Genomic DNA, 15,003 nt, shown 5'->3' with positions numbered 1-15,003 from the left:
CACTTCAAGTTATTCAAGACTTTAAATGCGTCTAACATCTTGAGCAGAACTACTGAACATAAATCGGTAAGGGATTCAGCATGATGATGACTGAAAGCAGAAAATGACATTTTTGCATCATTTGTTGATTACTAATTTTTCGATCAGTAAACATTGATCTCAAATTTCATTATGCATTTTTAACAGAAAAATCACCCATTTCCTTTTCTCACCTTTTCTTTTCTTGAGAAATGTTCTAACAGAGCTTTCTCGACAGCCAAACACTACCATAAGTCATCATGTATAGCGAATATAAGCATTTTCAATTTCCAATAAACAAGTACATGATTTATAAACAAACATTTAAAATCTCCAAATTTACGATACATAAGACAAGTAGTTTCTCATAACATCTTCAGAATAATTGATAAAAACTCATTCTTGTAGTGGACACTACTATATAGCCTCTTGTCTATCGCCTCAGGGTGTGCAGAATGTACTCAGCATAAAGGTCCCTGCATCAATATAGCATGCAAACATCAGTATGTGAAATTTTTTTTATGATAAGGAATGCCAAAGAAGTACGAACTCAAATGTTTTTTACGACTTCAGTAGGTGGAGTTAGCACTAAGAAGAGAAAATTGAAGGAGATGTTTTATATGATTGGCTCAGTTTAATTATATCTACATCTTAAGTGCATGCTCGGCCTTCGAGCGAGTTCTAATGTTAGATATGGGCAAAAAACGAAAAAAAAAAACTTTTGTTCACAGAGATAAGACTTACATTGAGTACTGGATGGCTTCAACAGCAGTTGTTGAAGGTAAAAAATCATTGACTGCAACCTCCTTGTTCTCATTCTTCTTGTCTGTTAATTATGTCAAGAAACCTCTCACATTATACATGAACCCCAAATAAAGTCAAGAATCTATAGTACGTCAATAAATTTCAGATGTAACACTTGGAAAAGGATACAGTCTTCAAAGAAGTGGCGGATCTCAGAAAGGAGATGAGGAGCAAGTTCTTAGATGTCAGTATAGTGCTTATACTCTGGATCATCAGCACACACTGCAATGATCTTATCATCTTTCTCTCCCTGGAGTGAATGCTCAGAGTAGTTATTACCAAACCAAAAAATAAAAAGCAAACGTTCTGTTTTTTACCGAATTGGAAATGTACCTGGTCAATCATAGGCATAAGTCCTATGGCTTTGGCTCAGAGAAAGCAACCAGGAAGGACGGGCTCCTATTAAGTCACGGAGTTAGTTAGGACTTGTGAGCGGTAATGTCAACATCAAGCTCAAACATGCACATGCCAAGAACTCCGAATACATCAAAAGCATATGGTATTCATGGAGGTATTTCAGTAAATCTGGTACCTTTATTATTGTTGAACTATCGAGAAGGATGTTGGGCAAAGATTTTTAAAAAAATTCAAAACTGAAATTAGTAATGTGCACTTACAACTATATATTCCAGATGTTCTAGAACCTTCTGAAACAATCGTGATTTTTGTTTTTTAGAAGTAAAAAGACATAATCAGGAACTCTTTTGCAAGTAAACAAGATTGATAAATATTAACAAATGTTCCCTGCCTTAGAGTGAGAAACTTAGAAACGTACCAATGGAGCTGAAATCCCAACAAATAATCTGAAACCCCCATGGATGAAATAGAATCTAGACCATCCACTGTGAGACTTCAAAGAAAAATGAGGAGTCGACAGATCTAATGCCAAACAAAAATGTCTCACAGATAACACATTTCGGGTGGGAGAAGAGGACACAAGAAAGGACAGTACTTTTTGATTTTGCATAGCTATGACTTAGAAAAGCTTCCATTGTTACTTTGGAAGGTGGTCTTAAGGGCCACGGTTACAGATAGTTTTGGATTATAGGAGAACGAACATTTTTGGAAGAGGAAGGAAAACCTTGGGCAGAAACCGACTGCTGGGTAAGTAGGGGAAAGAAATTTACCGCTTATATTCAGGGAGCTCTGCAAATATATAGATTGTATTCAAATGTTGCATAAATAATTATTATTTTGTAAACTCAATGAGGATGTGTTGAGAATTTAACAATTTCAAAATTATCCAAGAAGTGTCACTTTCGCATTTATTCATCACCACTCAAAAGAGACGAGAGAAATACGATTTGTATGTTGAAAAAAAATAAATATGAAACAATAATGAATTACCTGCATAAGAACTAAAACATCCATTGGATCATTGTCTTCGCACAATGTGCGAGGGATAAAACCATAGTTATGAGGATAGAATACTGACGAATATAACACCCGATCAACCTGAGCAAATTTATTCCAACATCAAGCACAATCTGATCTATGCAAAGCTCATGGAAGCAAATTGCAAGGACTAAGATTCTCCTGTAATGGAAGTACAACTCAAGAACCCTTTAAAAAATTTTAGAGAGTCGTCCAGCTGAATCACCCACCCTTATTATAGTAATTGGACACCAGAGTGGATACTACCTACAGTTGATGGTTGGCATTTTTACTGGATTGGACTTGAAGCATTCTGAAGTGAAAATACATTTTATAGTCAAGTATGCTTCAATAAGAAGCTGAAAGAACATGCTTTTCAGAATAGCACTAAAACTTTCTACTTTTAGAGTATGAATGGGTCCATACCTTAATTAGTCCTGTTTTCTTGTCAAGCTCATATTTCACCTTACTTCCCTTAGTGATCTCAACAACCTGTACCATTCCAATCAGAAATTCAACGAAGAGATACTTTGGAGAATTTTCATGAAGAAAGCTAAACTCCATTTGCAAGTTGAAAATTGTTTCAGTGAAGAGAATATACTGGAAATTTGAGAAGGCTCAGAAAAGTTGGCATCTGGGAAATGGAATCTAATTGAATTTAGGAATAATTTGAAAGAAAAGCTCTTGTGAGTGGGTTTCACAAATTAGTTTGCAGCCCTGATGTTTACTCGCTGGAATAAAAAGGAATGTTGCTGGGTTGGATTGCATCAGAATAACCATTGAAGAAAAGCAAACTGTATGATACTCATATTTGAGAAGCGATATTTGCAATCTGGGACAGAGTTTGAGGAAACATCTTTACTAAGACAATGCTTCTGTTTGTATGTGGCATGGTGGTTGTTCTTGTGCTTCCGGTTTAATTGTGTACTCATGTGACGCTTATCCTAACTGCATGGAAGAAATTTCTCTTCGAACATCCTTTTACATATTGCAATTCCAAAAGAAGGAAAATAAAAAATTTCAGGTTCATGTCTTCTAGTATGTCTTACTTTCCTCATATATATATATATGTATGTATATGTATATATATATATATATTATAAGCATATATATATATATTGAGAGAGAGAGAGAGAGGGAGGATTTGCATCATTATTGGACGCACTACAATTAATGCAGACAAAAATAATATTGATGAAATTCAAGGCTCATTATTTATATCTCTTCACCAACAAATTTGGCTCCAAGGGTATGTAGACCAATTTATATTAAACATACACAGTTGAAGATATGAGGCGCTTTAAGTTCATATGAACACTGAATATTGTGGGTTTATCTATACCAATCTCAAGATCATGCCAAGGATGTGCAGCAACTGATCTCCTTGACAAAGATGAAAGGATCCTCTCATTCAATCGGGGAACTGAACGTTGAGGATGACTTTCTCGGGCTTCAATTTCATGTGCCTTGTCACTCATCTCTAATAAGATGCAGAAAAGTATATCACAAGGATAGCTTGAAAAATATAAGCAATTTTGTAGATTTTACAAACTCTGTTGCTATACGCAAATTACTTAAATCAGTTGGCAAGAGGTAGTATTGCCAGAATCCTTTTGTTGCAGTCTGATATAAGTTCAAATGCACTTACTCATTGTTAAATGTGATGCAGGCACATCATGGATTCAAGAAATGAAGTTCAAATGCACTTACTCATTGACATCATGGATTCAAGAACAGAAGTGTGTTGTTTATTAACACAAAACATGTATGCGTATTTGTGTACACGCAATGTGGTCTAAAATAACCAGATAAAATATACCATCCAAAACACAGAATGAAGATGCATTCATTGCATATACTAAGGTGCGGTTGTGAGGTAATCAGTCTATTCTGGAAAACAGATAGATCAACATTAGCATTACAATCAAACCCTTATACCAAAGCAACGCCTGTCTCTCATTTGAAATATTTTGACCTGTCTTCTTTATGATGCATCTTTTAATCATCAACATGGCACCTGATTTATCAGTGCACAACATAACAATGGTGCAATATTTAAAGATCTGTAGTGAAAGGCATCGGAAAATTTTAACCTTTGGGCTAAGAGGTTGGGACTTGAGAGTTCAAGTCAATTCTTGCCATACTATAATGAAGTGGTTTAGTATCAGTAACGGGGCACACCAAAAAGAAATCCCATATCCTTCATGTATTAGATTGGCATGACTTCTGCATACAGATAGAAATCGATCCACCATATATATCTATGTGCTTACTGGGTATGGGATCAGAATCTATGGCACATGATAACATTAACAGAAGTTAGTGCTTCGAGTGCTTTGCATATGTCGAGGAGTTAAAAACTACGTCAAAAGATCAATCATGACACCTAGAACAACGTATGACACTGATGCAATAGAACTTTATCATAACCATGGACATAAACCGAAAAACGAACGAACATGATACGTGAAACCTGTATCTGTAAAAGGCATTAAAAAAATAATAATTAAAAAAAAAAGAACAAAAAAGACTATAAAACGTAGTAACAACAAAGAAAGAATCAGTGCAAACATACCTAGATAGGATTGTAGATGGAGAGAAAGTTAGATAGAAATATAGTTTGGTCAAGAGTATGGATTGGCGCGAGCCAGCTCAAGAGGGACCATCAGTTTTTATAGTGACAAAGAGAGAGAGCGATGGGGTTGGTCAACTCTACGAGGCAGTGCCTAGGTGTTTGTTTGGGAGTGAAGATAGCTGGACTCTACCTGCTCCACTCCCCTTTCAGAAGTCTGCTCATCGTCTGCGTATCATATTTATTTTCATATTTTTTTAATTTATTTCTATTTTTTCTATTTTTTTAATAAGAAAAAAATAAAGTAATAAAATAATAAATTATATATAATGTATAGTACGTAATGGGAGAATAATGAATAAAATTTTTCTCTATAATATTACCGGTTTAGAGGAGACGAACATAGGAGGGGGTGCTCAACCTTTTTGTTGTTGTTTGTGACTTCGGCGAGGATGAGAATGTGTGTGTGGGCTCAATAATTACAGATGGGCTATTTGAGCTATTGGTGTTTTCGGCCGCGGGTATTGTATTAATCAGCAGGTTAATGATTTCTGGGTTATCCGATTTTAGTGTTTAAGGCTCACTGGGCTTGATCACTCATAAATGGGCCTTGCAAAATAAATTAAAAGAAAGGATAGTTAGGTTCACTTCGAAAAATGGAGTATTGACGGACCCTGTGTTTGATCTACTGAGCTTTAAATCCTTGCATTGTCGACTGAAGTTATCTTTATTGTCGACTCATAAATGACATTGGTTTAGCAAAATGCCTTTTTATTTTTAAAATTTGAAAAATATCATCGCATTTGTCTCACATTAGATTAGATAAATTGATATCATTTAAAATATGAGCATAAGTAATTCTATCATTCTATTTAAATATAAAATATACTATAGCAAATCTAAATGAATTTTTTATTATATTTTATTATATTTTTTTATTATATTTTTAAATATTGATATCACATTAGATTAGATAAATTGATATCATTTACGTTTCGGTATCCATCGCGCTCGCGAGCGCTGGCTCAAGTACAAAGGCACGCATGTGGTAATGGATTACTTTGATTTGCATAATTGATTGTTATTATTGCCGTTGTTTTAATTTTTCCATGCATTTGCATGATGAATATGATTGTTGTAGACGAGATTATGACAATAAAAATGAAAGTATTTAAAAATTAAATAATAATTAAAGAAATATAAAAATAAAAAATAATAAAATCTTATTATTATAGAAAGTGGACTGGTTAATCTAAGATAGATTTTAAATTTTAAGTGATTAATTAAGAGTAAAAATGTTATCCATTCTTCAAATTTTAAATATTGGAATGACTAATTCAATACAAAATGCTAAGAGTTGTCTTCAACTCAGTTATTAAAAAGAGATTTTCCTCCTGATGCGACGTTCCTGTCAAAGCTTTGAGAGCATCCCCATCAGCATTTGCATATCGATGTTTTCCCTATAATTTGAGGGAAACTATAGGGTTTTGAAGGAAATGGGTTCTCCATCCCAATCCCTAAAATGCGGATTGGGTTTTCGGTTTGTACAGTAATTCCTCATATATGGGGAACGACTGTGCATCCTCAAATGAATTTTCTCTTTCTTGTCCCGCATTTCTTTCCTCTAGATGGTTAGTGCCCTCGTTCATCGCCTCTCCCTCGCAAGCAAATCCAGTCTTCGCAACGATTGTAAGTCATCCCTCAACTTTCAGTTTCCTCCATGGCTGGATTCCCTCATTCTCTCTCGTACATTCTATGTTTTAGCATTTTTCATGACTGGACTTTGTGAGAATCGGGATCCTCCATGGTTGGCCACTGAGCTTCTTTATCGCATTTCATATCCCTCACTCTCGGTTTCCTCCATGGTTGTATGTATTTGGAGATCTGTTCTTACTCAAAACTCTAGCTTTTTGTATGTATCTAGGTCTGAAAACCCTAGCTATTCTTGCTGAAAATCGTAGCTCAAAATTGTTGTTTCAATTTGGGTTGCTCTGAATTTGTTGTTTTGGTTTGGGTTGCTCTAAGATTACTATTGTCCATTGAGATTTGTTTGCACTAAAATTATGGCATTTGGGTCTGTAACTTTGTGGTTAGCAAGGAAAATGAAATTGTTGTGGTTGTACAACCCATTACTCTGTAGTTGTATAAAGTTGTTCTGGGTTTGGCTGGCTGATAAATATTCCAAAATGATTGGCATTCTACTAATTTTTTAGGTTTATCTGCATCGTAAACAAGTTGTGATGTACGTTATGCCAATAAGCAGTGCAATATGACTCATTTTTTCCTTGGTATCTCATTTAGGTGTGGAGATGTTAGGTGAGATTTACCACTTCTGGTATCTATCTATTGGGGGCTGGATATCTAAACCTTTTTTTTTTAATACACATTGAATTTCTTTTCTTTCAGGACTACTTAGTCCATATGATATCTGTAGCTGCTAGATATTCATTTACCCTTCGTTTTTCAAATTTGATAGTTGAATATATAGAGGAAATTAGAAGAATTGGGAAGTTATTGATTTGTTAAAAAAAATATGTGAGCTTCCATGTTAACTCAAGTTTTATTATACTTATAATAAATAATTGAATATGATTTTATATGGCTTAAACAAGTGGATGGTGGGGATGTAAACAATAACTATTATTTAGGTTGATTGAGATATTGTATTAACTGCAGTTGGACGATGCCAAACCTTTTTATATATACTCCTAAATTTGTTAGTTTTGAATGCCATGTTAATGGGTTGGTCTGTGCAGATCCATTGTAGTTGTGACAATCTGTGTTGTATCATTTTGAATGCCATGTTAATGGATTGTTGGATTACTTGATTGTTGATTGTTGATTAGCTATAGTTATGCTAGAGAAGATTGACTTTCAGTATGCTCCGTAAGATAATATGGTTCTATTTAAAAATACTTTAGTTTGTAAATTGCTCAGTGTTTGACTATTAAATTCATGCTCTGTGATTGTTATAAATGATGCTAGGACAGTGTTTCGACATCTTAGTAATAACATATGAAAGGACAGTGAGTTTCTTGAAACAAAAAGCTAATGTTAAGCTTTTTCTGCATATTGGTTGAATTAACCTTTAATGCTAACCATTGATAAATATATTAGTAGTCATAATTCTTCAAAAGTTATTCTTGTTCGAATTGTCACATTTTTGGAAAAAAAGTATGCAACTTTATGTAGGGTTGATTGTTTGTCTTTGGAGGGTCATCCAAGTTGCTTTTTTTTTTTAAAATCCAAACAATAGAGGTATAGCACTTGTGTAGGAATTGTTTCTTTGTTCCCTCATCATGGTTGAGCTCTGCTTTATCTTTTTTCTTTTGGATCTCTAGTGATTTGGCAGCTAGGCCATGATGTTTGTGCATTTCCCCAATGGACTTTCATGGCTTGTGGGCTTTATGCCTCTGCTTTTATTTGCTTTGGTGGGTGGCCTTGAATATGTTATTGGGGTGATTGCAAGTGGCCCTCGGATATGTCATTCGGGTAATTGGTTGGTTTTTGTATGCTAGTTGGTAGAATGGTTGAGTATTATGCTTGTTTGTCTTTACTATTATGGATTATGGATTCTAGTTCTTTGCTATACGGTTGAGTTTGCTAATTGCTTGTATATTTGTCATTATTGAGAATTTGTGAGATGTCAATCTAAAAGAAATCATCTAGAATTTTTTTATTTTTTTTATTGGCAAAATAAGTTAGAAAAGAACCAGCTCATCTTCTCCACCAAATGAGTAATTAAAGCTCTTGGAAACATCTAGACAGATAATCTATTGGAATATGAACAATACATTGGATAGAAGCTACAATTTGAGAGGAATTAATGCTATTTGATATGCAAATGTAAAAAATAAGTGGAGCATAACAGCCCATATGGACCATGTATTAGATGACTCTTGACAATGAATTTCTTTACAACTACTTTATAGAACTTTAGGCCCCGTTTGGTTACACAGATGAGATGAGATGAGATGTTATGAATAGTAATTAATAAAATATTATTATAATATAATTTTTTACTATTAGTTTTGTATTGGGATTTGAAAAAGTTAAATTGTTTATTATATTTTGTATGGAGATTTGAAAAAGTTCTAATGATGAGATGAGATGAGAATTTTTAGTTTTTGGTAACCAATCCGGGCTAGCGCTCGCGAGTACAATGAATGGGTTAATTCTTTATTATATATTCCATTTGATATTTTATCTTTTATTTCAATGAATGAATATAAGTACTGCTGAGAATTTTTTTTCTTATTTCATGAAATACTTTTATTAACTCTTATTGGAAATGCAAGAATGGCTTTTTTAATAAGTAATTTATTCAAAAAAACTTTATGGTGATGATTCTCTTGTGTGTTTTTTTATTTTCTGTATTCATTCTTGATGTTCTCACATTTTTTCTGTTTGTGCAACGGGGAGAGGAATTCATACCAGCTGGCTATGTTATATATTTACTCTATTCTCATATTTTCCACACTTTTCTTTGTACTCTGGTTGCCTTCCTCTTCATATATTTTTTGGTTATGGATTAATTGACTTCATCTTTGAGTTTTGGTTGCTTTTGTCGGGGTAATAATTTTATTTATTCACGTGTATGAATGGATGGTTTTTTTAATGGTGCGTCAATAACATGCTCATTTTCTATATGCTTAGTTATTGGAATATTGCAACTATCATGATAATATCAATGCTTTTCTATAGTTCATTTGATGTTCTAGTTTTTTATTTGATGTTGGGTTATTTGCAGTGTTGCGTATCTCTCAGGGGAGAGAATTGTTATTAGACTGTGATGATGGTGTTATAGTGCGGGTTAAGTCATCAGTGTTAATGGGGCCCCATCGATATGGTGGGGCAATCCTCACCCGGATAGCCATATTGCAGTTTGTGGTACTTTCCACAAAAGGCAATCGGGGTTCGAGTGGGGTTTTGCAGCCATTCGATGTTGGGCTCGTTACTTACGTATGTTGTCAATATTTACACCATTTTGAGCCTTTTTATTTATTAATATATTCGATATATTAATAAATTGGATGGGAATGCTCTTATTTAGCATTATTGTGATTTGCATGCTGTTTGATTGTTGTTTTGTATTATGTTGTGATAGAGAAATAATGTGTAAACTAAACCCCCTCGACTGTGATGATGACAACCGCACGTGGGGATAAGGGGAATTTATGGTCATTTCCTTGTCTTACTAGGTAACCCGAACGGCCAACAAGTACTGGCAACCACTTGTTGCAGCCATGAGTGGGTGGCCAAATTTCCAAGATGTCACCAACCAGTTTCTAAGCCAACGACCCCGACTAAACTCCAAACTCCAAACTTCAAAGTGATATGCCTAACATTTCAATACATTTTTAGAGATGGATTCACAAGACATTGGACATATGTACTTCACCAATCTCCTTAGTCAAGATTCTCAACTCGACCCCACTTACGGTGGGCAAAGTGGAACATCTCCTATGACCCTTGATCACTCTCTATCCCTACTCCCTAAAGAGCCTATCAACGTCAGAAAATCAGTCAGGGGTGCAAACTTCACCCCTGAAAAATATAAGTTATTTGTCTCCGCATGACTAAATTGTAGCCTTGATGCCGTCCAGGAAACAGATAAAAAATACTCCCAACTTTGGAAAAAAATATTTGAGTACTTCCAGCAATTTAAAGAAACCACAAATGAGATGACAATACAATCTTTAATACATCGGTGGTCGGTTATTTAAAAGGAAACAAACAAATTTTGTGCGAAACTAGTCCAGGTTGAAAGGTTAAATCAAAGTGGTATGACCGAGCAAGATAAGGTAGAATTTCTATACTCTTACTTGTTTTACGAATAATTTATTTTTTCCTACATTGGTTTAACATGTAAGTTTGAAAAGGCCAAGGTTATGTACCAATCGCTAGAGAAATGCTCCTTCCAGTTCGAACATTATTGGTACTTGTTGAAGGACCAACTTAAGTGGATTTGGCGTGCCACAAAAGAGGATCCAAAGCAAAAGAAGACGATGTCCCCATTCTCAACCCCAACTCGATGTTATGGCGCTACGGAGGATTCAATTTTTGATCTCGAGGCGGATAATGTGATGGAGAATGAAGTGATTGAATTGGACAGACCAATGGGAAGGAAAGCTAAGAAAAAAAAATGAAAGGCCCAAGGCAGGCAAGCAGAGGAAAATTTTCAACTCAGGAAGATGAAGTATATCTTTTGGAGGAGTCACGCGCTCAGGAAAAAGAGTTTTATCACCTTAAGGCCAAGAAGATGGAATATGACAAGGAAAAAAGGAAAAAAATTACATCTTGAGGATGAAAGACTGAGGTTGGAGGTTGAGAAGATGGTAATTGATCGGAAAAAAGTGCTAAATAAAATCCGTCAAGAGAACGAAAGACTGAGATTGGAGGCGCAAAAAGTAGAGCTCGCTTTGAAGAAAGCAAATCAGTGCATTATGATGATGGACGTGAGTGCCATGCCAGAAATGCAGTAGTTATATTTCCTACAACTGTAGAGGGAAATCATGGCAAGACGCAATGCTGCAATAGATTTAGATTGATTTGTAATTTTGTAAAAAGTTAATTTCTTTGTTTATTATGTTTTGGACAATGATAGATGAATATATTATTGATACTAAACTTTTGTATTTTAATTTTGTGGTGTAAATGCAAGGAAATTGGTCATTATAATTTCAGAAACAATTACAAATTACCTTTAATATAGTCACTATTAACATGAAGGAAATAGGAAATAAAAGTTGATTACCATTAATATAGTTACTACTAACATGAAGGAAATATAAATGCAGCAGAGATTAACTCAGACATAGTCATTACTAGCATGAAGGAAATATCATACTATAATGCGACGTGCCTAATGTTGGAAATATAATATCCATTGATATTCAGTTAGATCTACTTGGAGTTGATGATGTGCCGAACTGTCTCTAATATGATGATGATCCTAGATGAAGTTCGTAAGCTCAGTTGTATGATTGCGCGACAGTTCCGAGAGTTCATCATCAAGTTGATCATACTCAATGTTCGGACCCTCACTTTCATCATGCTCTTCTTCAATGATCATATTATGTAGAATAACACATGCTTTCATTATATTTGTTAGTTTCTTCACTTTGAACATTTGGGAAGGTCCACAAATGATCACAAATCATTGTTGAAGTACTCCGAATGCACACTCGACATCTTTTCTTGCAGATTCTTGTGCTTTCACAAAATTTTTCTTCTCATTCTCTCATGGTGATGGAATCGTTTTCACAAAAGTTTACCACTTGGGATAAATACCGTCTGCAAGGTAATATCCCATAGTGTAGTTGTTCTCATTAATTATGTAATTGACTGAAGGAGCATGCCCTTGGGTAAGTTCTGTGAAAATAAAATATCTCTCTAGCACATTAATGTTGTTATGTGAACTGGGCATACCAAAAAATGCATGCCATATCCAGAGATCATATGAAGCAACTGCTTCTAAAATAATAGTTGGTTCACGGATGTGGCCGGAGTACATACCTTTCCAGGTCGCAGGACAATTTTTTCTATTTCCAATGCATGTAGTCAATGCTTTCCAACATTCCTGGGAATCCCCGTTGTTCAGCAACAGAAAGCAATCGGACAATATCATTGGCATTTGGAGACCTCAGATATTCATTTGAAAAAACACTTAATATTATCTCAGAAAATTTTTTGAGGCTCTCCATTGCAGTACTTTCACCAATACGTATATATTCATCCATAAAATCTCAAGTAACTCCATACGCAAGCATTTTAAGTGATGCGATTATCTTTTGCATTGAAGATAAATTGAGTCTTCTGGCATTATCTCTTCTCTGGATGAAGTACAGCTCGTAAGACTCTACCTCATTTAGAATACGGAGAAATAGGGACGGCTCATCCGAAATCTCTTTCGAAATAGATTCGAGAGATATACTAGATTTTCTGCTAAATAATCGTGAAATAGATGCTCGTGCCCTTGAATATGATCACGTCGAATAAACTTACGACGTTAGCAATTGCCACGATGCCTCGATGACTGTCCATCAGCCTCCTCATTAAGAACAACATCTCTATCATCTTTAGAGGATACGAATATCAACAATTTGCGAAAGAAGATATGAGCCATTTGATGAACGGAGTTGGAGATCAAGGGAGACTGTTGAATTTCAATTCTATAGATCAAATGAGACTTGAGTTTGTGAGAATGTGAATGCTAGCAATATGCGTATTTATAAAAGAAAAAGTTACTGTTACATATAGGACAAAAAATGTTACCGTTTGAGATAAGACAAAAAAAGTTACCGTTGGATAAAAGATAAAAAATGTTATGGTTGGAGAAATGACAAAAATATTACCATTACAAAAATGAAAATTTTTTTTATCATCAATACGTGATTAGGTATTACTATTAGAGAAACTGATAAAGACTACTAAATAAAAAAAATTGGCTATCACGTTAGAAAATGCACTAATTAAAAAAAAAAATATTATTTTTATAATACGAATTTCAGTTTGAAAAAAAATACTGTATTGGATAGTCAAAATCGTATAAACATTTAGTAAAAAGTGATATTTGAAAAAAAGATAATAAGACAAAAGAGTTCGTAGTTAAAATTGTAAATGGAAGAGAGATAAAAAAGTAATAAAAAAAGAATAGATAAATATTATTTAATAGAATAGAGATAGAGATGGGGAATAAGATGTATGAGCTTTTAGAAGATGAATAAAATTTAGGGATAAATTTAAAGAAATATAATTTTGAATTAAATTATAAGAAATTTTATGAGAATCCGGATGGAATGCTCTGATGGTTTAATTTCTCCCTATTGATCGAAGTTACAGTATTGTCTTAGCTGGTGATGATGCGATAGTATTTACAGTGAAGTAATTTAACCCTTCTTTGATCTGTGTAGGTGGGGTACTTGGTGCTGATGGACTTACTTCTGGTGGGTAGAAGTTGCACGGCTATAGCTCTTTGCCTCGCGCGGATTGCCGGAGAAAAAACATCGGGATCCTTAAAGTTCTATTGGTTTTCCAGCTGCTGTGAAGTCTTCAGGAGGTTCTTTAGGGTAAAACTGAATTTTCCTTAGCTCTTTCCGAATTTTCCTAAGCTCGTTCCATAGGTAAAATTAATTGTCTGTGGTTCTAAAGCTTTCATCCTTTGTATTTCTATTCCCTTTTCCAACATTTTCCCTTTTCCATTTTCATTTCGATTTGAGGTTTGATCATCCATCGGCTGGAGAGTTTCTTTGATGGGGGTTGTATTCTATGATGTGGAGATGTTAGATTAGTCTGTGATGAGGGGTTGTGGGAATTGATTAGAGGAAAGGACAGAATATTTGAGAGTAACCTAGTCTTTCCCAAGAATTATAAAAATCTGACAATCTTTCATATTTGAGAGCATCGATGTTGTAGTCTTTAGGAAGGGTAAAACCTTGTTGCAATGGAGAGGTGATATCAATCTCCAATTTGATCCAAATTGTGAGTCTTCTTCAACCTCTAATAGGTTTTTCAAAGCCTTCCCAATGAGTATAGCATTGTCTTGTGTCATATGGTCTAGTGGAACGTAGTGAATCTGTATGTAAAATGCTAAGAGGTTCAAACGAATTTGTAACATCCGCCTCAGAATAAATTAATTAATTAAAAAAACTAGGACAAAATTAAACTAATAATATATATAGTTATTATTTATTTATTAGATATTTTTTTAAGTTGATTTCTATTAGTCTATCGATTATATATTAATTACTAATTATATTTTAATTAAATTATTAATTAAAAAATATATTTTCAATTATCATTTAATGTTAATAATCACAAACACGATGATGTTCAATCGAGCCAGTCCATTTCATGAGAGTAGACCAAAGAAGTAGAAATGAAGAGGAAAAGACAACAAAGTTCGGTAAAAAGAGAAAAAATCAAGATCAGGAGAGAGACGGAATAATAGTAAATAATTGCTTTGATCGAGCTACAGTGCACATCTAAATATAGCCGAAGGCTTGGATTTACTATAGCTGAAAGTTACTCTTAAATGAATTTGCCTAACCTGATGTAGCATATAAGTGCTCTTCCCCTGGAAGTAGATTGAGTTAATGGTTGCTGTCATTTCCAATGAGATTGCCATTAACTTTTATTAAAAAAATGAATGCTCAGTTACCTTGCTGCCCTCTCCTTTCCTACGGTCAATACTTCATTGTTTTCAAGTTGAAAGTGTGTTGGCTTTTTCCTTA

The 15,003-nt window shown here is 34.3% G+C and overlaps 1 pseudogene; it reads right to left on the bottom strand.

The window, feature by feature from the left end:
• Nucleotides 1-264: 264 nt before the first annotated feature.
• On the bottom strand, nt 265-4,998 carry LOC122300092 (annotated as a pseudogene).
• Nucleotides 4,999-15,003: the final 10,005 nt, after the last annotated feature.

This window comes from Carya illinoinensis, chromosome 2 (genome assembly GCF_018687715.1).
Source record: "Carya illinoinensis cultivar Pawnee chromosome 2, C.illinoinensisPawnee_v1, whole genome shotgun sequence".
NCBI classification, from domain to species: domain Eukaryota; kingdom Viridiplantae; phylum Streptophyta; class Magnoliopsida; order Fagales; family Juglandaceae; genus Carya; species Carya illinoinensis.
Note: the sequence above shows the minus strand (reverse complement) of the source record. Positions and strands in the feature narration are given on the sequence as shown.